This window comes from Aquarana catesbeiana, linkage group LG12 (genome assembly GCF_042186555.1).
Source record: "Aquarana catesbeiana isolate 2022-GZ linkage group LG12, ASM4218655v1, whole genome shotgun sequence".
Lineage (NCBI taxonomy): Eukaryota > Metazoa > Chordata > Amphibia > Anura > Ranidae > Aquarana > Aquarana catesbeiana.
Window position 1 is genome coordinate 40,461,277 of NC_133335.1, and position 24,178 is coordinate 40,485,454.

Here is a 24,178-nt window from a genome sequence, read left to right on the forward strand (position 1 = left end):
CACGATCTCCTCAGTACAGTGTATGGGGTGTACAGTACAGCACACGGTCTCCTCAGTACAGTGTATGGGGTGTACATTACAGAACACGGTCTCAGTACATTGTATGGAGTGTACAGTACAGCACACGGTCTCAGTACAGTGTATGGGGTGTACAGTACAGCACACGATCTCCTCAGTACAGTGTATGGAGTGTACAGTACAGCACACGGTCTCCTCAGTACAGTGTATGGAGTGTACAGTACAGCACACGGTCTCAGTACAGTGTATGGAGTGTACAGTACAGAACACGGTCTCCTCAGTACAGTGTATGGGGTGTACAGTACAGCACACGGTCTCCTCAGTACAGTGTATGGAGTGTACAGTACAGCACACGGTCTCCTCAGTACAGTGTATGGAATGTACAGTACAGCACACGGTCTCCTCAGTACGGTGTATGGAGTGTACAGTACAGAACACGGTGTCCTCAGTACAGTGTATGGAGTGTACAGTACAGCACACGGTCTCCTCAGTACAGTGTATGGAATGTACAGTACAGCACACGGTCTCCTCAGTACGGTGTATGGAGTGTACAGTACAGCACACGGTCTCCTCAGTACAGTGTATGGAGTGTATAGTACAGCACACGGTCTCCTCAGTACAGTGTATGGAGTGTACAGTACAGAACACGGTGTCCTCAGTACAGTGTATTGAGTGTACAGTACAGCACACGGTCACCTCAGTACAGTGTATGGAGTGTACAGTACAGCACACGGTCTCCTCAGTACAGTGTATGGAGTGTACAGTACAGCACACGGTCTCCTCAGTACAGTGTATGGAGTGTACAGTACAGAACACGGTCTCCTCAGTACAGTGTATGGGGTGTACAGTACAGCACACGGTCTCCTCAGTACAGTGTATGGGGTGTACAGTACAGCACACGCTCTCCTCAGTACAGTGTATGGAGTGTACAGTACAGCACACGATCTCCTCAGTACAGTGAATGGAGTGTACAGTACAGCACACGGTCTCCTCAGTACAGTGTATGGAGTGTACAGTACAGAACACGGTCTCCTCAGTACAGTGTATGGAGTGTACAGTACAGCACACGGTCTCCTCAGTACAGTGAATGGAGTGTACAGTACAGCACACGGTCTCCTCAGTACAGTGTATGGAGTGTACAGTACAGCACACGGTCTCCTCAGTACAGTGTATGGGGTGTACAGTACAGTACACGGTCTCCTCAGTACAGTGAAATGTTAAGTGCAGTTTTCAACTTAACTGCTTCTAGTTTATATTGCTTTGCCAAATTTAGCTATCAAAGAAATAAGACACAGAATATAGATTTCTGTATATCAGATCCGAGCCTTAAAGGTCCCGTACTGTCAACTGAACCTGTTGGCTCTTTATTGGGGCTTTTTATAAGGCTTGGTTACACAAGCATCAGTTTGAGCAAATCTCCATATAAGGTAACAAGCAGTATAATTTCAACATACATGACGCTGGACACATCTGGAAAGACTTAAGCTACGTCTTACAACTGACACGCACATATTATACATAAAATGAAAAACAACTTAAGTAGAACTCCAACCTATTATTTCCAACCTTATCAATTTCCCCCTTTGACATCATCCCCTCCACGATTCTGGGTCCTTGCAAACAAGTGAACAGCCGATACTTCAAAGAGTGCTATCCCTGACCGCGGGTTGTCAGAGGAGGATAAGTCTTCTTTATTTACCCTCATCCCTCAAATCCATACCAGCATCTTATAAGCAAAGAGAATAGAAAAGGGGTGATGTCAAGTTACCCTTTTTGTCATTGGAGTTCCTAATACCTTTCTCTTTCTATTCTATCTGTTCGTGCCTTAATCTTCCTATATAAGCAACAGTTTATCACGGTAAGCAGTACAAAAACTAAAATTAGAATAAGTATCGGATTGAGCATCCAATTAAAAATTGCCGTAGCAGTGGGTGACCATCCAGCAAATACATCATACCAATGATGTGTTGTTTCATCTCTTATTTGTGAGGATAAATGTATTAATTTCCCTTTATCTATAACCGCAGATATTAGATTATTTTGAAGGGTATGTTCTTGTGTCTCTATGTGTTTTCTAAGTATTTCGGACTCATTTAAGATTTGCTGTAAGGGCTCTAATGATATTATAAAAGGAGTAGTATCAGTAAGATTATCTACCGTCCATTCTAGATTAAATATTCTATGTGCATCTGGTTCAAAAAGGAAAGTGTCATTTTGTCATTTAAGCATTTTAACATTCTTTACGCATCCTGAAAAAGGGGCCGTTTTATTTAAACTTTCCATAGTTTCCTGATCATTTGTGACTAAACAAATATGTTGTGGTCCTATCTCCATAAATCTGTTTCCTACACCTGCTGGTAGTCTCTGAAACTTACATATGTTAGATTGATGTTTCAATAAGCAAAGTTCATAGACTGGAGAACTTCTTCCACAGACTATTCCCTTATTAGTTTTAACACATAAACTTAGATCATGAGTCATGTTTTGCGTATCTACATAGTGTCCATAAATCTCAGGATACCAAAATTCAGGTAGATCCTTTCCTATCAGGAGTGGCATCACTATTAACTTACACATTACCTGGACCTCCTCCACTTTGTATACATCAAACCTTCCAGCACACCATCTTTCCTCACATTCAACTTCTTTTCCTGGTACTTCAAACCATGTACTTTCTAAATTTAAACCCTTGAAATAGTTCATCCAAGTGCGATTTGAATGTGATAAGATAGTGTAGAAAAAGCACATTGAGTAATGTTTATAAACTCCTGATTTTCTTTCCACAACTTCAGACTAGCTAGTGCTGTGTGATTAACCATAATATTGAGATATTTAGTTAATTGTACCTAGCTAATTTGTGTTTCGAATGTTGTAGGTAACCATTTGCTTGTAATTAAACTATCAGCTATGTGACTTCCTGCACGGTTCCACTTATTTTGTATCATTTCCATCTGTATCCCATTCATTATTCCCATTCCAGTTCCTGCAGCTCCCAGAACTGTATCATACCATTCTCGGCGATACCTACATTCTGGTAGCTGGGGAAAAGTTACATTAAATTTGTTTTTTGTTTTCTGTTGTAATACCGAAACATTTATGCAAGATCTAGGAATAGGAGTTAATAGAGAAGATTCGAAGATGGTGGGTAGAGCGTCTTCTATCTTTATATTGAAACCATAATGTTGCCATTGTATATATATCCTCCTGTTGTGCTTTCCCGTTTCCTTACTAGTACAAAATACCATTCGTAGTAATGATATTGTGTTATACTCTTATCCTGATTTACCCATCTAAGATCAGTACTATTTTCATGAACTGTTACATTGATACCCGGAGTCCATGTATAAACAAACATTTGAAAACATTCAAGCACTATTATCATAGAAGAATCTTCATTCTGTTTCTCTCGGTTCAAGACTCTTTTTGCAGTGTGATGCGTGGATCCAGGCTGCTTTTCCTTCCAATTTCACTGAAGTGGCTGTGGTCAAAAGCACTTGATAAGGACCTTCAAATCTAGGTTCCAATGTCTTTCTGGTGTGTTTCTTAACATATACATAATCTCCTGGTAGCAGTGTATGTGTACCTGCTATTGAGTTAGGGTCTGGAAGAGAAGAATACACACTTTTGTGGATCTTAGTTAGACGTTGTTGTAATTGTATCACATATGCAGTCAAACTATCACATTGCAATTGCATACTCTGTGGAAAGTATAGACCTAATCTAGGTGCATTCCCAAAAAGTATTTCATATGGGGATAATCCTGTTTTCCCTGTTGGAGTGTATCTTATAGAGAACAAAGCCAAAGGCAGGCATTCTGGCCATGGCTTGTTTAACTCTTGCATGGCTTTTTGTATTTTCAACTTTATTGTCCCATTTACTCTTTCCACTGATCCTGAACTCTGTGGATGATAAGGGGTGTGAAAACTTTGTTGAACCCCTAACATGGTCATCACATTCTGCATGATTTCTCCTGTAAAGTGTATCCCCCTATCTGATTCTATTGTTTCAGGAAGACCAAACCTAGGTATTAACTCAGTAATCAGTTTCTTGGCTGTGACTTTTGCTGTAGCTGATTTTACTGGATAACTTTCGGGCCAACCTGAGAATAAATCGATACACACGAGGACAAATTCAAAGGGACCACTCTTAGGCATTTGTATGTAGTCAATTTGCAGTCTCTGGAAGGGGTATTGGGCCCGAACCTGGTGTTTCCGTGGGGTTTTTACTCTCTATCCTGGGTTATTCAGGAGACAGATTTGGCAGGCTGCACAGTAGTTTCTTGCAGTACTACTGAATCCAGGGGCGAGCCATCCTTGGTTCACAATCCTATACATGGAATTGGAACTGACATGTGTGGGTAGGTGAACTGCCGCTGCCATTGCTGGGTACAGAGAGGCAGGCAGGCATACTTTGCCTCCTTCCCTCCATACATTGTCAAGGTCTGGTGCTGCTCCCATTCTGACCCACTTATCTTTCTCGCTCTCCCCTGCTTGCTCCTGTAATTTACTCAGCTGCTGCCATGTTGGTTCTGGGATACTCACCTCTACCGCTGCTAAGGTCTCAGGGCTTCCTTCCCCTAGAGCTGCCTGTTTTGCAGTCAAATCTGCAAATGCATTTCCTTTTGCCTCAATTGTTTTTGCGCTCGTGTGTGCCACTATCTTCATGATTGCCACTCGTTTAACCTTTTAAAGATTGTTCAGAACTCTCTTAATCCCTTCTCCATGTTTTACAGGTGTACCTGCTGCTGTCAGATAACCTCTAGCCTTCCATATATGGCCATAATCGTGCGCTACACCATAAACGTAGGCAGAGTCAGTGTAAATATTCCCTTCTCGTCCTTTTAAGTATTCTAGGGCTTGTTCTAAAGCTTTTAATTCTGCTTCTTGTGCTGACATATGGGCTGGTAAGGGCTGTGTTTCAATCACCTGTGTCAGTCACTACAGCATACCCTGTGTGATATTTACCCTTGTCATCAGCAAACCTACTACCATCTATGTACAAAGTGTGCTCAGCATTTAAGATTGGTGTATCTGTAACATGTACCTTTAAGAAAAATGTACTCTGTCTTAATTATCACCAGATGTTCCTTCTAACTAGAATGACTCTATTGTAGGGATGTTTAACCCTTTCAACTCTGAAAATACACTATATATGAATGTAAAAAATGATGTGTAAAAAATATCTCATCTTGATATAATAAACATGTCCTGTCACATAAAAATGATATATAAAAACTGCAACATATCTGATGGATAAATTATTTCATCAGTAGTCAAAAAAACTAAAAAATCCATTGTTTTTAGAATGTCCTCTCTTATCAGAAGTTCTCGAGAATTTTTTTTTCTTCCTCTTCTTCTTCCTTATTAGCACTATTATTCCCCCTTGCCAAATCTGGTGACTGAAGAGGCAAAAAGGTAGCCAAATTTAAAGTTGTACAGCGCTGAAAAGTAACATTTGGAGGTAAAAGTAAAGTACACTGTAACCTTAATTGCCTAGCCATTGAAATGTGTTTGGGCTGTACCTGAGACAAGATTGCATGTATCTCATGTGTGGTGTGCACTACAACTGGATTGTCTAGAACAATTTCTGATGACTTATCTAGGATTATCGACACCGCTGCTACCGCCCGTACACAGGACGGTGAACCTCTGGACACTGGATCTAATGCTGCTGAAAATTAAGCAACGGATCTTTGTTTTACATGTGCCTGTGTCAAAACACCTGTGGCGTGTCCAGTGATTTCAGCAATGTACAAATAAAATATCTTGGTGTAATCTGGAATACCAATAGCCGGGGCAGAAATCAACAACCTTTTCAAAGTGACAAACGACTCATAAGCTACTTCTGTAAGCATATACGGTACAATTTTCAAACAATCGTATAATGGCTGCATCAAAGCGCTAGCATGTGGTATCCATTGTCTACAATATGACACAATACCTAAAAACATATGCAATTGTTTGAAATTCCGTGGGGGTAACATTCCCTTTATCACTTGAACCCTCTCCTCAGTGAGATGTCTTGTGCCCTGTGATATACAATGTCCCAAAAAGATAACTTTTTCTGACACACTTGCAACTTTTTCTTATTAACCTTGCAACCTTTTTCTGCCAAAAATCGCAACAAATTAAGGGTGGTATGCAGGCTTTCAGTCTTTCACTTATCTGTGGAATTAATCCTTCCATAAACTGTCTATTGAAGGCTCAGATCGTGACTGGCAGAGCCAAATCCAATCCCTCATCTGCCATCATACTTTCCATAGATAAGTAAAATTCTGATACAGTCTGTCCTGGCATTTGTTTCATGAGTGATATTGACCCTCTCTCCTGTTGTTTTGCCTGAGAGAAAGCTTCTAATCTAGCAATAAAAGGAGCCCTTGAGTCTATGTGTCTGACCTCCTGTCTCTAAATTGCCATCCCCCCTCAGCTCGTCTGCAGGTCAGTCATAAACTAGTTAAACAGGGTCAGAGTCATTTTATGTCTGCATAAATCCTCCCCATCCTGCCAGGTTGCTTCATGTGTATTCATTAACTGTGTCACAAAAAAAAAATCTACAGAAAGCAGCTGGCTTTGCTATACAAAACCCATCCTCTACCCTCAATTTCAGGATATATCTTGTGTAGTTTACGTACTATGTCAGTATATGGGGGTGGGATGGCTGAACTAAGATTATTTAAAATTTCAACATATTTTTTTTTTTTTTTTTTTTATTCTTCTGTCTTTCATATCCCAACCATCACAATCTGAATTATATTTCCACCCCTCTTCTTTTGCTCTATTTGAGACCTTAATTAAGCATTGAACCTGACGCATCCATTGCTTCTCTAACACCTCTCCTTGTCTGTCCCTTTTTATTTCACTCCATACATCCAGGTCTAAACCCGCTGCTCCTTTCACCTTAAATTTACGAAGGACATCCTTTAAGTCCTATGCTTCATCTTTCCCATAGATGTTCTTAATTATCTGTGGCACCGTATAATGCACCACAATTCCCTGACGGGGTTTCGTGTTCTGCTGGCCCATTCTGACAGTCCGTGCCTAGGTAGCGTGTGGGACACTTAGTGAACAGTACTAAATACTAAAAAAGCTACACTAGTTCCTCGTTGCCTTCCTCCTAGGGTGCCAGAATACTAAAAACCTCTCCGGATGAGATTTCTGAAATCGAATTACTTTATATGCTAGCCAACTCACAAATATTATGACCAGAATGGCAGCTACACATATACAAGCATTCCTTTAAGTGACCAGGTATCCGACTAGATCTCCGGGCTTATGGAGACCTCATTCCCCCTGTATCTGGGATCCCTCTCATACACTCTTATCCCTGCTTTATGGAGCAGACAGGGCTTATACTTTCAACCCGTCTATGGTTTATGAATTAAATTGAATATCAAACTTAAGCGGCAGACCCCCAAAGTCCTCTTGCGAGGTTAAGGACGCATTCTACTGCTCATTGGGATGATATTCTTTCAATTCATACCAACCTAGGCAAGGCTCATTCACTTTCTCAACAAGACAGACAAATAACAAACAACAAATAATTCCAGCAATATAAACCACAATATGCAGTAATTCTAGACTCACCACTACAGAGGCTGGTGTTTTAAAACCAGGAGAACCGTAACTGACAGAACGGATAGGCACAAATCAGGGGAGCACAGAATATAAGAAAAATAAAGCTTTTTCTTACCTGCGCAGGTTTTTTGATCTGTGGTTCCCGGAATGCCTGACCTTTTGTTCCGTCAGTCCAATTCATCCACCTCTTGAAGTGTCATCGGTGTGTCCCTACTTCCGGGCGCCAGAAATGTTAAGTGCAGTTTTCAACTTAACTGCTTCTAGTTTATATTGCTTTGCCAAATTTAGCTATCAAAGAAATAAGACACAGAATATAGATTTCTGTATATCAGATCCGAGCCTTAAAGGTCCCGTACTGTCAACTGAACCTGTTGGCTCTTTATTGGGGCTTTTTATAAGGCTTGGTTACACAAGCATCAGTTTGAGCAAATCTCCATATAAGGTAACAAGCAGTATAATTTCAACATACATGACGCTGGACACATCTGGAAAGACTTAAGCTACGTCTTACAACTGACACGCACATATTATACATAAAATGAAAAACAACTTAAGTAGAACTCCAACCTATTATTTCCAACCTTATCAGTATGGAGTGTACAGTACAGAACACGGTCTCCTCAGTACAGTGTATGGGGTGTACAGTACAGCACACGCTCTCCTCAGTACAGTGTATGGAGTGTACAGTACAGCACACGGTCTCCTCAGTACAGTGTATGGGGTGTACAGTACAGCACACGGTCTCCTCAGTACAGTGTATGGGGTGTACAGTACAGAACACGGTCTCCTCAGTACAGTGTATGGGGTGTACAGTACAGCACACGGTCTCCTCAGTACAGTGTATGGAGTGTACAGTACAGCACACGATCTCCTCAGTACAGTGTATGGAGTGTACAGTACAGCACACGATCTCCTCAGTACAGTGTATGGAGTGTACAGTACAGCACACGGTCTCCTCAGTACAGTGTATGGAGTGTACAGTACAGCACACGATCTCCTCAGTACAGTGTATGGAGTGTACAGTACAGCACACGATCTCCTCAGTACAGTGTATGGGGTGTACAGTACAGCACACGGTCTCCTCAGTACAGTGTATGGGGTGTACAGTACAGCACACGGTCTCCTCAGTACAGTGTATGGGGTGTACATTACAGAACACGGTCTCAGTACAGTGTATGGAGTGTACAGTACAGCACACGGTCTCCTCAGTACAGTGTATGGAGTGTACAGTACAGAACACGGTCTCCTCAGTACAGTGTATGGGGTGTACAGTACAGCACACGGTCTCCTCAGTACAGTGTATGGAGTGTACAGTACAGTACACGGTCTCCTCAGTACAGTGTATGGGGTGTACAGTACAGCACATGGTCTCCTCAGTACAGTGTATGGAGTGACAAGTACAGCACACGCTCTCCTCAGTACAGTGTATGGAGTGTACAGTACAGCACACGGTCTCAGTACAGTGTATGGAGTGTACAGTACAGCACACGATCTCCTCAGTACAGTGTATGGAGTGTACAGTACAGCACACGGTCTCCTCAGTACAGTGTATGGAGTGTACAGTACAGCACACGGTCTCCTCAGTACAGTGTATGGAGTGTACAGTACAGCACACGATCTCCTCAGTACAGTGTATGGAGTGTACAGTACAGCACACGGTCTCCTCAGTACAGTGTATGGAGTGTACAGTACAGTACACGGTCTCCTCAGTACAGTGTATGGGGCGTACAGTACAGCACACGGTCTCCTCAGTACAGTGTATGGAGTGTACAGTACAGAACACGGTCTCCTCAGTACAGTGTATGGGGTGTACAGTACAGCACACGCTCTCCTCAGTACAGTGTATGGGGTGTACAGTACAGCACACGCTCTCCTCAGTACAGTGTATGGAGTGTACAGTACAGCACACGGTCTCCTCAGTACAGTGTATGGGGTGTACAGTACAGCACACGGTCTCCTCAGTACAGTGTATGGGGTGTACAGTACAGCACACGGTCTCCTCAGTACAGTGTATGGAGTGTACAGTACAGCACACGGTCACCTCAGTACAGTGTATGGAGTGTACAGTACAGCACACGGTCTCCTCAGTACAGTGTATGGAGTGTACAGTACAGCACACGGTCTCCTCAGTACAGTGTATGGAGTGTACAGTACAGAACACGGTCTCCTCAGTACAGTGTATGGGGTGTACAGTACAGCACACGGTCTCCTCACTACAGTGTATGGGGTGTACAGTACAGCACACGCTCTCCTCAGTACAGTGTATGGGGTGTACAGTACAGCACACGCTCTCCTCAGTACAGTGTATGGAGTGTACAGTACAGCACACGGTCTCCTCAGTACAGTGTATGGGGTGTACAGTACAGCACACAGTCTCCACAGTACAGTGTATGGGGTGTACAGTACAGCACACGGTCTCCTCAGTACAGTGTATGGAGTGTACAGTACAGCACACGATCTCCTCAGTACAGTGTATGGAGTGTACAGTACAGCACACGATCTCCTCAGTACAGTGTATGGGGTGTACAGTACAGCACACGGTCTCCTCAGTACAGTGTATGGGGTGTACATTACAGAACACGGTCTCAGTACAGTGTATGGAGTGTACAGTACAGCACACGATCTCCTCAGTACAGTGTATGGGGTGTACAGTACAGCACACGGTCTCCTCAGTACAGTGTATGGGGTGTACATTACAGAACACGGTCTCAGTACATTGTATGGAGTGTACAGTACAGCACACGGTCTCAGTACAGTGTATGGGGTGTACAGTACAGCACAAAGTCTCCACAGTACAGTGTATGGGGTGTACAGTACAGCACACGGTCTCCTCAGTACAGTGTATGGGGTGTACATTACAGAACACGGTCTCAGTACAGTGTATGGAGTGTACAGTACAGCACACGGTCTCCTCAGTACAGTGTATGGAGTGTACAGTACAGAACACGGTCTCCTCAGTACAGTGTATGGGGTGTACAGTACAGCACACGGTCTCCTCAGTACAGTGTATGGAGTGTACAGTACAGTACACGGTCTCCTCAGTACAGTGTATGGGGTGTACAGTACAGCACACGGTCTCCTCAGTACAGTGTATGGGGTGTACAGTACAGCACACGGTCTCCTCAGTACAGTGTATGGAGTGTACAGTACAGTACACGGTCTCCTCAGTACAGTGTATGGGGTGTACAGTACAGCACACGGTCTCCTCAGTACAGTGTATGGAGTGTACAGTACAGCACACGGTCTCCTCAGTACAGTGTATGGGGTGTACAGTACAGCACACGCTCTCCTCAGTACAGTGTATGGGGTGTACAGTACAGCACACGCTCTCCTCAGTACAGTGTATGGAGTGTACAGTACAGCACACGGTCTCCTCAGTACAGTGTATGGGGTGTACAGTACAGCACACGGTCTCCTCAGTACAGTGTATGGAGTGTACAGTACAGAACACGGTCTCCTCAGTACAGTGTATGGGGTGTACAGTACAGCACACGGTCTCAGTACAGTGGAGTGTACAGTACAGCACACGGTCTCCTCAGTACAGTGTATGGGGTGTACAGTACAGAACACGGTCTCCTCAGTACAGTGTATGGAGTGTACAGTACAGCACATGGTCTCCTCAGTACAGTGTATGGGGTGTACAGTACAGCACACGGTCACCTCAGTACAGTGTATGGAGTTTACAGTACAGCACACGGTCTCCTCAGTACAGTATATGGGGTGTACAGTACAGCACACGGTCTCCTCAGTACAGTGTATGGGGTGTACAATACAGAACACGGTCTCAGTACAGTGTATGGGGTGTACAGTACAGAACACGGTCTCAGTACAGTGTATGGGGTGTACAGTACAGCACACGGTCTCCTCAGTACAGTGTATGGGGTGTACAGTACAGCACACGGTCTCCTCAGTACAGTGTATGGAGTGTACAGTACAGCACACGGTCTCCTCAGTACAGTGTATGGAGTGTACAGTACAGCACACGGTCTCAGTACAGTGTATGGGGTGTACAGTACAGCACACGGTCTCCTCAGTACAGTGTATGGGGTGTACAGTACAGCACACTGTCTCCTCAGTACAGTGTATGCACATGTAATCCACATGCAGTGCACCATAGGAGCTGTTACATTGTACAGAAACATACAAGAAGCTGCAGTCCCACCACAAGTTAGAGGAATTAAGTGGTTAGCTCTTCCGCCTGGCAGCACCGGGGTCGTCGGTTCAATTCCCAACCACAGCGCCACCTGCATGGAGTTTGCATGTTCTCCTTGCGCCTGCGTGGGTTTCCTCCGGGGACTCCGGTCTCCTCCCACACTACAAAGACATGCTGGGAGGTACAATGGCCCTAGTATGTGTATGAATGTGAGTTGGGGAGATTAGATTGTAAGCTCATTGGGGGCAGGGACTGGTGTGACTGTACAATATACAGGATAGAAATAGATGACTGTCTCCTGTACTGACTGATCATCATCACATGGCCTACCTGTTGGATTGGCTCTGCAGACTCATCTTCTCCGTTGCCGATACCTGCAGGTTTCCTACCAATCCCCTGGACGGGTTTGTTGGTGGCGGGGGGTCCTCTGGGCTTGTACGGCCCTCTGCGGAGACACCAATTACACAGCGAGACCCTTTATCTCCATAGCAACAGTGAGACCCCCCATAACCCAGAAATTGTGGGGAGCCCCCTCTAAGGAAATGTGCCCCCCCATTTTCCTTCCATCTTCTGCAGCTTTGGGAAGGTTTATGGTTTGCTGGGACTCATCTTAGGAAGGTCCAGTATTCATTGATCAGAGCCATAGACATTCCCTGTCTGCTCATATTCACAGCACATTTTACAGCTATTCATACTCAGGAATAAAGGAGAGAAAGAACTTTCCTCCATTTCCTTGCAAAGAAAACAAGCGCACTTTACACATGTCTGCCTGCTTCTAAAAAAAAAGTTCTTGTATGGTGGTCACCGATAAAAAATGGCAAAAAAAAGGTTAAAAAATGAAAAAATATGGTTTGGCAGTGAAATGGTTCATAAATTAAAGGAAAAACATTTGACTTGGCAGTTAAAGGGTTAAATATGGGGAAAAATACGATTTTGCAAAATAATTTAACATATGGGGGAGAAATAGGGAAAAAATTATTTGGCGGTGAAAGGGTTAATATGTGTGTAGGCAGGGCCGATCCTACCCAGGGTGCGAAGGGTGCTTTGCACCCAGGCGCCTGCAGAGGTGGGGGCGCCAAAGAGCCAGACATCTTCCCTCCCTCCTTCTCTCCTTGTGAGTGTCCGTCCAGAACTCCAGTGTGAGCGTAGGGCAGCCCGTCCAGCCTGGCAGTGCTCGGGGGAGGGGCGCTCCCCTTCCTGACACGAGGGTTCTAGTCAATAGTAATGAATTCCTCACACTGGGATCCCGCACTGTCTCCACCAACTCCAGTTGGAATGCCTCCCCCTCCCATCTCTATCTGGGCTGCACAGAGAGAGAACTGAGGTGGGTCAGTGTGCTGTGTGTAGGAATGGCATCCCCTGCACACCTTTAGATGTGCTCTGGGCTGCCCCTGCTAGGAGATGTTTTATGGTATGATAGATTACATAGGATACACAGCCCCTGTCCCTTCCTGCACCTCAGTAGTTCATCTACAGATGTGATGTTTAATGACATTTACTAAGAGCCCTTTCACACTGACAGTGCGGTGGCATCGGCGGTAATGCGCTGCTACTTTTAGTGGCACTTTACCGTCGCTTTAGAGGTACATTTAACCCCCACTAAAGGGTTCAAAGGCGCAACTGCCGAGGCGCTTTGCAGGCACTGCCCATTGATTTCAATGGACAAGGGTGCTTTAGGAGCTTTGTATACACCGCTCCTAAAGCACCTCAAAGAAACTACTTGCAGGAATTATTTGGACGTCGTGCCAGTGCTCTGCTCCAGTGTGAAAGCATTCGGGCTCTCACACTGGGATTGCAGATAAGGCTTTTTCCAGGTGCTATTTTTAACACTAAAGCACCTGAAAAACGCCTCCAGTGTGAAAGGGGTCTAATGGACCATCTCCTGTGCTATGTTCTCGATCACAAGCTGTGAGACATTTCCCGATGTGCGGCTGCAGAGATCAGGAAATGTCTCACAGCTTGTGATTAGCGCAGCGCATTGCCGACTTCCTGGCGGGCTCTGCACATGCAGCTTGCGAACACGCCGGAGCTCATCCTTAGTCTGCAGTCTCGGATCATCTCCTGTATTATGTCTGCAGTCTCTGACCATCTCCTGTATTATGTCTGCAGTCTCTGATCATCTCCTGTATTATGTCTGCAGTCTCTGATCATCTCCTGTACTATGTCTGCAGTCTCTGATCATCTCCTGTATTATGTCTGCAGTCTCTGACCATATCCTGTACTATGTCTGCAGTCTCTGACCATCTCCTGTATTATGTCTGCAGTCTCTGATCATCTCCTGTACTATGTCTGCAGTCTCTGACCATCTCCTGTATTATGTCTGCTGTCTCTGATCATCTCCTGTACTATGTCTGCAGTCTCTGATCATCTCCTGTATTATGTCTGCAGTCTCTGACCATATCCTGTACTATGTCTGCAGTCTCTGACCATCTCCTGTATTATGTCTGCAGTCTCTGACCATCTCCTGTATTATGTCTGCAGTCTCTGACCATATCCTGTACTATGTCTGCAGTCTCTGACCATCTCCTGTATTATGTCTGCAGTCTCTGACCATCTCCTGTATTATGTCTGCAGTCTCGGATCATCTCCTGTATTATGTCTGCAGTCTCTGACCATCTCCTGTATTATGTCTGCAGTCTCGGATCATCTCCTGTATTATGTCTGCAGTCTCTGATCATCTCCTGTATTATGTCTGCAGTCTCTGATCATCTCCTGTACTATGTCTGCAGTCTCTGTGATCATCTCCTGTACTATGTCTGCAGTCTCTGATCATCTCCTGTATTATGTCCACAGTCTCTGATCATCTCCTGTACTATGTTTGCAGTCTCTGATCATCTCCTGTACTATGTCTGCAGTCTCTGACCATCTCCTGTACCATGTCTGCAGTCTCTGATCATCTCCTGTACTATGTCTGCAGTCTCTGACCATCTCCTGTACTATGTCTGCAGTCTCTGACCATCTCCTGTACTATGTCTGCAGTCTCTGACCATCTCCTGTACTATGTCTGCCGTCTCTGATCATCTCCTGTACTATGTCTGCAGTCTCTGATCATCTCCTGTATTATGTCTGCAGTCTCTGACCATCTCCTGTACTATGTCTGCAGTCTCTGATCATCTCCTGTACTATGTCTGCAGTCTCTGACCATCTCCTGTACTATGTCTGCAGTCTCTGACCATCTCCTGTATTATGTCTGCAGTCTCTGACCATCTCCTGTACTATGTCTGCAGTCTCTGACCATCTCCTGTACTATGTCTGCAGTCTCTGACCATCTCCTGTACTATGTCTGCCGTCTCTGATCATCTCCTGTACTATGTCTGCAGTCTCTGATCATCTCCTGTATTATGTCTGCAGTCTCTGACCATCTCCTGTACTATGTCTGCAGTCTCTGATCATCTCCTGTACTATGTCTGCAGTCTCTGACCATCTCCTGTACTATGTCTGCAGTCTCTGACCATCTCCTGTATTATGTCTGCAGTCTCTGACCATCTCCTGTACTATGTCTGCAGTCTCTGACCATCTCCTGTACTATGTCTGCCGTCTCTGATCATCTCCTGTACTATGTCTGCGATCGAGTGCTAAATGGCCCCTGTGATTGGCCAATTTAGCATGATCTGTGATTGGCTGTGTCCAAGTGACACGGCCAACACAGAATTTCCCCGATGCTCGCTCACGGCAGCGCGCATTGGGGAAATAAACAGGAGGACGTCCAGGGACGCCCTCCCGGCAATTGAGCGCCGCGCTGTGGCCGTCTTTCGGCTATAGCGCGGGCGCGAAGTGGTTAAAGTGGTTGTTAAGCCACAATCTGATCTTTATATCATCTCCTCTGTCAGATAAAAAGCTGCATCCTCGTGCCTGTGTGTTATTAAAAATAAATGGTTTCTACCTGTATTAAAGTGGAAATTAACCAATCGATTTAACAGTTTCAAAAAACATTTCTATTTTTGGCATGCCGAGATTGCTAACTTTCACATTGGTTGTGCTCTCAACCAAACTGTCAAACCATCCAATGGCTGGTGTCATAACGGATCACATGTGCAGCATTATGGCAGTTGAAGATTAACCACTTCAATACCAGGCACTCCCCCCCCCCCCTCCATCTGACAATTTTCAGCTTTCAGTGCTGTAGCACTTTGAATGACAATTGCGCAGTCATACAACACTGTACCCAAACTACATTTTTATCATTTTCTTCCCACAAACAGAGCTTTCTTTTGGTGGTATTTGATCACCTCTGGGGGGTTTTATTTTTTGCTAAACAAACTAAAAAACACCCACATTTTTGAAAAAAAAAAAAGTTTTTCTTGGTTTGTCATAAAGTTTTGTTTTCTCCTTCACTGACGGGCGCTGATGAGGGGGCACTGATGGGCACTGATGAGTTGGCACTGATAAAGTGGCACTGATAAGGAGGCACTGATATGCAGCACCGATATGCAGCACTGATATGCAGCACTGATGGGCACTGATAGGCAGCACTGATGGGCACTAATAGGTGGCACTGATGGGCACTGATAGGCAGCGCTGAGGGGCTGTGACAGATGGCACTGATGGACACTAATAGATGGCATTGATGGGCAGCACTGATGATGATGTACTGACAGGTGTTACTGCTGGGCACTGATTGGCACTGTGATGGGCACTGATTGGCACTGTGGTGGGCACTGAGAGACTTTGAGGGGGCACTGCTGGCAGCTGTTGGGCACTGATTGGCACATCTGATGGGCACCTCTCATGGGGCCTGCGCTGATAATCAATGTGCTGATTATCAGCACAGACCCCCCCCCCCTGACAGTGAGAGCCGCCAATTGGCTCTCCCTGTCAGTGCGAACCGAGGAATGCCGTTTACCGGCACTTCCTGGTACATATGATGATCACGTGGTAAGAAGCCTCTGTCAGGACTACGGTGTCAGGACTCTGCAGCCCTGATACATGGGAGCCAGCACAGAGAGGGGAGTGTAGAAACTGGTAGGATCAGCCAGTTATTTCATACACAGCACAAGCACTGTGCTCTATAACAGGATTTAAAGGAACAGGCTCTTCTTTAATGGTGCCAAAACACACGAAAATATATTTTGTTATAAAAACATCTTTATTGGAGTCCACAGTTTTAAAAGAAACGGGGGGGGACAATGAATGTTGTCCACATTTCAAAAAACAATTCAGTGCACATGTACAATATACACATAAAGTAGCTACTGTAACCAGCATGATGCTTGTTGCTCGACATGTTTCACTTTTCAGCTTCTTCAGGAGCTTATAAAGCAATATGTAGCTACGAAAAGACAAATATAATCAAAATAAAAAATATACAACAATAATTCCCAAAATTTGCATAAAGAATTATTAGTAAGTATGCAATGTGTATATATGTGTATATATGTATATGTGTATCAAAAAGATATAACAACATAAATAATATGTTCAATGAATATCCATGAGGGTCTGAGCACTATACAGAGGGGCACACAACATGAACATAAAACTCACTATGTATATAGAATGTATTCAAGCTAATGCACACTACTAATGGGTAAAAAACTGATGTAAGAAGAGGTGCCAACACCAGTGGCGGCAATTGATGGCAGGAGGAGCACAATAAGGCCGGTAGAAATACTAGAAATGTCAAAATAAAAGGATAGATATATATATATATATATATCAACTTAGCTGGACAAACAAGACAATTGACTGTTGCTAGAGGAAGACTCAACAAAAAGTCTGAGGAACCCTCCCAGGGACCAGGTACGGCTGTACCAACACAGGCCCCCACATTGGTGGCGGCTGCCACTTCAGTAATGGGAGGGTCTTCCTATCAGCTCTATATTTCCCTTTCTGTAGCTTCTGAATCACCAACTATCAATGTAGCTGGACAAACAATTGGACAAATACGGCTGTACCGACACAGGTTCCTACACTGGTGGCGGCTGCCACTCCAGTAACCAGAGGGTCTTTTCATCAGGCCTACATTTTTGTTTTTGGAGCTTCTGAATCACCATCAATGTAACTGGACAAACAAGACAAGTCTGAAACACTCCTAGAGACCAGGTACGGCTGTACCAACACAGGTCCCTACACCGTGGCGGCTGCCACTCCTGAGTGTCTTTTCATCAGCCCTCCATTTTAGTTTTTGGAGCTTCTGAATCACCAACTATCAATGTAGCTGGACAGACAAGACAATTGGCTGTTCCAAGAAGAAGATTCAACAAAAAGTCTGAGAAACCCTCCCAGGGACTAGGTACAGCTGTACCAACACAGGTCCCTACACTGGTGGCGGCTGCCACTCCAGTAACTGGAGGGACTTCCCATCAGCACTCAATTTCCCTTTATGCAGCTTCTGAATCACTATCAATATAGTTGGACACGCAGGACAAATGGCTGTTCCTAGAAGAAGACTCAACAAAAAGTCTGAGGAACCCTCCCAGGGACCAGGTACGGCTGTACCAACACAGGTTCCTACACTGGTGGTGACTGCCACTCCAGTAACTGGATGGGCTTCCCATCACCCCTCTATTTCCCTTTCTGCAGCTTCTGTACAAGCTTTAATTTTAAGCTTTAAGGTTAATCAAATATATCAAATTCTAAAGGGAAAGGTAGAACAAGGGGAGGGGGAGTATGGAAGAGGGAGAGAGGGAGGAAAAGTGAGGGGGGGGTAGGGCGAAAGGAAGGGGTGTGGGGGTTCCACCCAACCCTCATCCCCCTTCTTTCCTCCAACTTCCCTCCCCCCCTCTTTCCTCCCTCTCTCCCTCTTACAAACTCCCCCTCCCCCTTGTTCTACCTTTCCCTTTAGAATGTGATATTTTTCATTAACCTTAAAGCTTAATATCTACATTTGGACAAGCAAGACAATTGGCTGTTCCTAAAAGAAGACTCAACAAAAGGTCTAAGGAACCCTCCCAGGGACCACGTACGGCTGTACCAACACAGGTCCCTACACTGGTGGCGGCTGCCACTCCAGTAACTGGAGGGACTTCCTATCACCCCTGGATTTCCCTTTCTGCAGTTTTGAATGACTATCAATATAGTTGGACACGCAGGACAATTGGCTGTTCCTAGAAGAAGACTCAACAAAAAAGTCTGAGGAACCCTCCCAGAGACCAGGTACAGCTGTACCAACACAGGTCCCTACACTGATGGCGGCTGCCATTCCAGTAACCGGAGGGTCCTCCCATCAGCCCTCCATTTTTGTTTTTGGAGATAATGAATCGCCAACTATCAATGTAGCTGGACAGACAAGACAATTGGCTGTTCCTAGAAGAAGACTCAACAAAAAGTCTGAGGAACCCTCCCAGGGACCAGATACGGCTGTACCAACACAGGTTCCTACACTTGTGGCGGCTGCCACTCCAGTAATCGGAGGGTCCTCCCATCAGCCATCTATTTTCCTTTCTGCAGCTTCTGCAGAAGCTCTAAGGTTAAGCTTTAAGGTAAATGAAAAATATCACATTCTAAAGGGAAAGGTAGAACAAGGGGGAGGGGACGTATGGAAGAGGGAGAGCTGGAGGAAAAGAAAGGGGGGGCGTTGGGGGAAATAAAGGGGTGTGAGGGTTCCCAACCCTCACCACCCTTCTTTCCTCCAACCCCCCCTCTCCTTTCCTCCCTCTCTCCCTCTTCCATACTCCGCCTACCCCTTGTACTACCTTTCCCTTTAGAATGTGATATTTTTGATTAACCTTAAAGCTTAATGTATACATTTGGCAACTCTTGGATATGAGGCTTTTTACCACCAACATCTCAGGCACTTTTTTACAGGTGATTATGTTTGATTGATGTATCGTCGATCTACATTAAGTAATTATGTTGCGAAGTTTGGAGGCCGGTAGGCTTTTGAGGCATGTGTTGGACTGGCTATAAGAGGAGGTTGGAACTCTTTTTGTCTTCAGAGGCCGGAGGAGTCTTCCAGCTTTCTTTAGGCTTTTTCTGCTGGAGAAATGAGAACTATTTCCACCACTGAGGTCCTTCATGGAGAAGTCCAAGGCCTTACTCACACGGGGTGTATGAATCTGTACCCTGTGTGGGGGCTAATCCCAAAAAGGACATCCATGCAGGTGCAGTTGCGCGGACGCACCCTGGGTGTGTTCGGGGTCGTGCATCGGCACCCACACAGATGTCACATTGGGTACAGCCGCTGCAACCCAGTTGACAGCAATGGGACTGCCTACACAGGATGCTGGGAACAGCTGTGCATCCCCATTTCCGGTAAACACAGCCCTCCCATGGGGTACGGATTCATACCCCCTGTGTGAATGAGGCCTAAGGGTGAATGGAATATTTAGCCCCATTGTGTTGCTAATTTGGGGACCACTGTACTCCTCTTTATTGTTATTTGGGTGTGTTTTATTATAGGAGTGTTATATATTGTAGATTAGGATAAGTTTGTATATGTTGTGGAGGTGTGCATTATTCTTTGGGTGTGTTTTGGAGTGTTATATATATAGAGAGAGATTGTAGTTTAGGAAAAGTTTGGATTTCTTCTGGAGGTGCTTTAGGTGGACAGAACTGATTTAAATAGCTCAGCGGGGGTGGGCCTTAGAGAACAGAGGCCGCATATGGGCAGCACAGAGGCTTAGGGGTTAGCCTTGCAGCACTGGGGTCCTCGTTTCAGATTCTGACCAGGACGCTATCTGCATGGAGTTTGCATGTTCTCCCTGTGCTTGCGTGGGTTTCCTCCGGGTACTCCGGTTTCCTCCCATACTACAAAGACATGCTACCTTGCGTTGGTGGTGCAGTGGTGAGCATAGCTGCCTTCCCAGCAGCTGACCCGGGTTCGATTCCTGGCCAACGCCATCTCCAATACTTGGAGTCCTCAGAGAGAAAAGCGCTATACAAGGTCAATGCTGAGTATATATTAGCGGTAGAATAAAGAATGGAGTGAATGTGTGGTATGTTTGAGGAAGAAAATGTTCCCCCAGAATCTATAGAAGGTGAACTCAGCAACTAATAGAAGATGCTTAGGCTGTGCTCACACCTAGGCCTTCCGGATCGAGGGCGGAATTACTGCAATTCCAGAATTGCCGGAAAACACGGGACACGGTTGTGATCCCTTACTTTCAATAGCACCATAATATTGTCACCTGACAAATCGCGCAAACAAAATCGTGGAATGCCTGTTTCCCAAAAGCAGTCCTGCAATTATGTCGCGATTTGTAAGGCAACAATCGCGGCAAAATCATGCCTCGATTGGGGTGATGTTGCAAGTGAGCAGATCGCAAGCACTTCCCGCGTTTTGCAGCGATTTTGGAGTCCGGAACACTTAGGTGTGAACAGAGCCTCGCCATGTCCATCGTATGACAAGAACTTCCTGCACAGACGTCCCCCCAGCAGGAATATTACACCCATACTCCCCCCAACAGGAATATTACACCCATACTCCCCCAGCAGGAATATTACACCGATACTCCCCCCAGCAGGAATATTACACCCATACTCCCCCCAGCAGGAATATAACACCCATACTCCCCCCAGCATGAATATTATACCCATACTCCCCCCAGCAGGAATATCACCCATACTTCCACCAGCAGGAATATTACACCAATACTCCCCCCAGCAGGAATATTACACCCATACTTCCACCAGCAGGAATATCACACCCATACTTCCACCAGCAGGAATATTACACCCATACTTCCACCAGCAGGAATATTACACCAATACTTCCCCCAGCAGGAATATTACACACTACTTCCCCAGCAGGAATATTACTTATTATTATTATTAATCACTTCCCCCAGGTCGCTGTCATATGACGCCCTGGACTTTCAGTGGAGATATCGGGTTGACGGGTGCAGCTGCAGGCATCATCCACATACTGTATCTTTGTTTTCAGCCAGTGATTCCCTGCAATGTAAAAGCCGTCATAGCGTCTGTTTAGCTGTACGATTGCTTTTACATGCAGTGAGAGGGGATGGGGTCCTCGAGGTTTTTGGGGTGAGGGGGACAGAGGGGTGAGGGGGATGGGCCCTCGAGGTGTTTGAGGTGAGGGGGATGGGCCCTCGAGGTGTTCGGGGTGAGGGGGATGGGCCCTCAAGATTTTGCGGAGTGAGAGGGATGGGCCCTCAAGGTGTTCGGGGGGAGGGGCCTTCAAGGTGTTCAGGGTGAGGGGGACGGGCTCTCAGGGTGAGTGTGATGGGCTTTAGGGGTGAGGGGGATGGTCCCTCAAGGTGTTCAGGGTGAGGGGATGGGCCCTCGGGGTGAGAGGATGGGCCCTCGGGGTGTTCAGGGTGAGGGGGGTGGGCCCTTGGGGTGCTATGGATCGTGACAGTGGGCACCACGCTTGGCTGGGATGAGGGCAGCCTGCGGTTTGCTGAGTTGAACGGTGTCATGTTCTGCTCTCACATGTTGCCCCGTCACCCCATCGATAAGAGAAGGTCAGACTTGTTCCTGTCTGGGGGTCATATCTATAATGTCACACTATGGGGGGAGGGGGGTTTCTATTATACCTGCTCCTATGCTCACAATCCCTGTACAGCACACCTGGCCTCTGCCCCCTCGGGGGGGGGGGTATCTCCAGTGTTGGTTCCTCCGCTCTTCTCAGTGCTGGGAGACACCACAATCTCATCTCTGGTATCCTATTAGAACAGGCTGATTGGCCCAGTGCTGTCACCTGACCAGGTCACACACTCCTCCATCTCTTGAATGAGAAGGTATTTCCTTCAGCTACAAACTGGAGGGGGTGAGAGGGGGAGGGGTGAGTGAAGGAAAGGGGAGTGTACATTGGGGTGTAGGGAGGTAAAGGTGAAGTCTGCTGTTGAAGTGAAGAATGTCTTTGTAGAGTAATGTAACATTTTCCTTCCATTCTATTGCAGGTTCCATCATGTATGTGCAGTTCACCATCCCTTTGGCCTTCAGAGACCTCCTGAAGAGTGGTGGTGTGGGGCAGTATGTGGTCCAGGAGGTCCAGCCTGCCCTGCAGCTGCCGTCCCAGCTCAGTGGTGAGACCTTCTATGGTCCGTGCCCTTCTCCTTTGATCCGTGCCCCATCTTCTCTGATTCGTACCCTTCTTCTCTGGTCCTTGACCATCTTTTCTGGTCCCTGCCCTTCTTCTCTGGTCCTCGCCCTTCTTCTCTGGTCCCTGTCCTTCTTCTCTGGTCCCTGCCCTTCTTCCCTGGTCCCTGTCCTTCTCTGTTCCTCGCCTTTCTCTGGTTCTCATCCTTCTTCTCTGGTTCTCACCCTTCTTCTGGTGTTGTCGGTGTCACTGGTAAACAATGAATGGGTATAGTGAATGGCAGGACACCACACACCCCCTCAACTGTCTAGATTTACATTAGTTACACATACTGCATAAGTTTCACATACAAAAATCCTTCATTGCTGCAGACCTCAGCACACGCCAATATATACAGTATCCCACAAAAGTGAGTAGACCCCTCACATTTTTGTAAAATTTTATTCTATAGCTTCTGTACCATAGCTTCCATGAATGAAAAGCGCTCTATGAATGGAAGGAAAGGATTAAGGAATGAAAGATCTACCTCCTCCATTCATAGAGAATTTTCATTGATGGAAGCTATGGTAGCACTTTTATGAATGGAGAAGGAGGGAAGGTGGGGCAGAAAGGGTGGGCAGTCCTGAGGAGAGTTTATGGCGGGTCCAGTGGCTGGAGAGCAGAGGATGGAAGATTTCCAGAAAGACAGCAGACACCAGCACAAGGGACACCTCTCACTGAATGGAAGTACCGTCCCTTGTGCTGATTAAAAGAGAAGTAAAGGTTTTGGGTTCTTTCCATATTTATACTTACCTAGGTGGATGAAGCATCGGTCCTCCGGTGCCTCTACACTGAGAACTGAGTGATCGAACACCACCAATGGCTCAGTTCTCACAGCTCCCCGAGCAGGGAGCTGCTGACTGTTAATCATCAGCTCTCCACTCTGCTCCTTCTCGTTCATTGGAGCGCTGAGCTGTGGTGGGGGCAGGGAGCAGCCATCTCAGACTCTCAGCAACTCGCTGATAGGCTGAGACGGGTGTCAGTCCAGGCACCTGGTGGATCCAGACTTTATTGTCGTGATGTCGTGGTGCCTCGACTGATTCCTGTGATGTCACAGGAGTGCAAAACGAATTGCACTTCTGTGATCCATAAGAGAAAAATATAAAAAGTGGATAGAAATATAGAAGTTCCTGTGTAGTGGCATGTTGCACCACCTTTAGGGCCCTTTTCACAACTATATGTTGTGTTATTAATGCAATGCATGTTATATGTACTATGAATATTGCTGTGCTAATATTTTCCATTGGCATGCCAATGCATTAAGGCAACACCGTTGCGCAGTGCAGATAACCTACTACTGTGTGTTGTGGTGCAGTATGTTGAACAGGTGGGTGAAGGTTATGGTTGCCACCTCTTCCCTTTAAACCCAAACACATATTAATTACACTGTGGCTGATTAAGGTGGTAATTAAACTCACTTGGTGCCTTATCTGCATTTAATTAGCCTCAGAA

At 45.7% G+C, this 24,178-nt stretch overlaps 1 long non-coding RNA gene across 1 annotated transcript; it reads right to left on the reverse strand.

Annotated features, from left to right (window-relative positions):
- Positions 1-1,321: 1,321 nt before the first annotated feature.
- Positions 1,322-8,178, reverse strand: LOC141114133 (uncharacterized). The gene is made up of 2 exons (XR_012236875.1): positions 7,708-8,178; positions 1,322-3,619 (listed from the first exon to the last, which is right to left on the reverse strand). It is a non-coding gene; the product is annotated as an uncharacterized lncRNA (long non-coding RNA).
- Between the last annotated feature and the right edge of the window lie 16,000 nt (positions 8,179-24,178).